Below are 2,019 nucleotides of genomic sequence, written 5' to 3' on the forward strand. Positions count from 1 at the left end.
CACATAGCCAACGAAAAGGCAGGCAAAGTTGAGACCCACGCACCCGCTGTTCCATCTTTGGGACGCGGCGGTGTGGCCGCACAGTAACTCAAATGCTCCCTTTCGCATAGCCTTTGTTGCCGCGCAACTGGAAGATGAGGGGATTATAGAACCTCTCTCTATCTATCTACCTATATACCTCATTATCTTTTTCTTTCAGCCTTTGCCTCTCTGTTCTCTCTCCTGGTGTCTCTCATTTCTTTTTCTATCGTTTTTCTAATTCATACTTTCTCATCCTTCCTTTCACTTTACCAATCTATCAATGTTTTCTATTTATCTCTTTCGTCTCTCTCTCTCTTTCTCTCTCTCAACCACAATCTCTCTGTCAGTCTTTCTTCCCCAGTCTTTCTGCACTCCCTCTCTCTCCATCTCTATCTATCTATCTCATCCTGTCAAGGACTGCCTATTCCATTCCCTGTCAGATTGCCACCTAAATTCTGTGATTGCATCTGATTCCAACATTCCGCGGCGGTTCCTGATATTAACCACACTGTGTGTAAAAACAAACTTACCCATAACTCCCGATTGTAAAAAAAAAACCTCTCATTCCTCTCCCCTTCTGTTTTAATCGTACAACTTTACATGTGTGGCATAGCCCACGTAAGAGACTACATGACATGCTGAAAGATGGAATATTAGGAAAGCAGACACATTATTCTTTTTAACAGAATGCGAGTACACAGGGGTACATTTGGCAACATCCGAGCAGGAATTCCGGTGAAGTTTTTCAATTTGAAAGTAAGGGTTCACGTTCTTGTGTTTGTGTCAGACCAGGATGGCCGAGTGGTTAAGGCGTTGGACTTAAGATCCAATGAACATATGTTCACGTGGGTTCGAACCCCACTCCTGGTAATTGATTATCAGTCCGCACCAAACTTTTCATCGCAAAAGGCATTTCGACGCATATATTTTCTGCACCACACAGGTGGCGGCCGTTTGGGACATCCCACTTCCGACGCGTTCCATCCCACCACCTTGCCCCCGTTATCTCATTGGAATGAAAAAAAAAGCCTGCAAACTCTTCAATCCGGTTCCAAACCCCACTGCTTCCCGTTACCCAAACACGAGAGATTCCGCAGATGCTAGAAATCCAGAGTAAAACACACAAAATGCTGGACAGGAGCTCTGCAGACAGCAACTACGGAAATGAATAAACAGTCAAAGCTTCGGGTCGAGACTCTTTAATAAGGACTGGGAAGGAAGAGGGAAGACGCCAGAATAGATAGATGGGGTCAGGGGGAAGCGGGATAAGCGAGAAGATGACAGGTGAATCTAGGTGGATGAGAAAGGTAAAGCCCTGGAGGAGAGGGATTCTAATAGGAGAAGAGTGGACCATGTGAGGGAGGGAAAATGGAGGGACACCGTTGCAGTGGGGGGTGGTAGGTAGGAGAGAAGAAGACCCAAAGTGGGGAACAGAAGAAACCAGAAGGGGCAGGAGTGGAAAAAAATTATCGCAAGGAAAAATCAATGTCTATGTATTAAGTTGGAGCCTATCTAGATGGATTATGAGGTGCTGCTCCACCTTGGCAGAAGAGGAGACCATAGAGCCAAGTACAACATGTCAGAAAGGGAATAAGAGTAAGAATTAAAATGGTTGGCACTGGGAAATTCTGTTTCTGGCTTTGGCAGATGAAGCGGAGGAGTTTGACAAAGCAGTCCCTCAATGTCCATTGGGTCTCACCAACTCAGGGTATCGGGAGCACTGAGTAAATAGATATATCCAATGGTCTCGATACTCTGATGCCCCAGAAAGGAGAGCCTCGCCTGGGAACAGATGCAGCGGAGTTGAGGAATAGCGGTTTTACATGAGACAGGCTAGGGGGAAGTATCCAACATCATCCGTGGGATATAAAAGATGTTGGCAGACAGCGTGACTCCGGGGATGGAGACAGAGAGATCGAGGAATGGGAGAGAGCTGTCGGAAATGGACCAAGTGAAAGCAAGGGCATGCTGGGGGCAAAGTTGATGAAATTGACAAAC

General features: G+C 46.2%; 1 non-coding gene across 1 annotated transcript; it reads left to right on the forward strand.

Moving 5' to 3' along the window:
• Nucleotides 1-808: 808 nt before the first annotated feature.
• Nucleotides 809-891, forward strand: trnal-uaa (transfer RNA leucine (anticodon UAA)). The gene has a single exon. It is a non-coding gene; the product is annotated as a tRNA-Leu (tRNA).
• The last annotated feature ends 1,128 nt before the right edge of the window (nucleotides 892-2,019 follow it).

Source organism: Hemitrygon akajei, chromosome 25 (assembly GCF_048418815.1).
Source record: "Hemitrygon akajei chromosome 25, sHemAka1.3, whole genome shotgun sequence".
NCBI lineage: Eukaryota > Metazoa > Chordata > Chondrichthyes > Myliobatiformes > Dasyatidae > Hemitrygon > Hemitrygon akajei.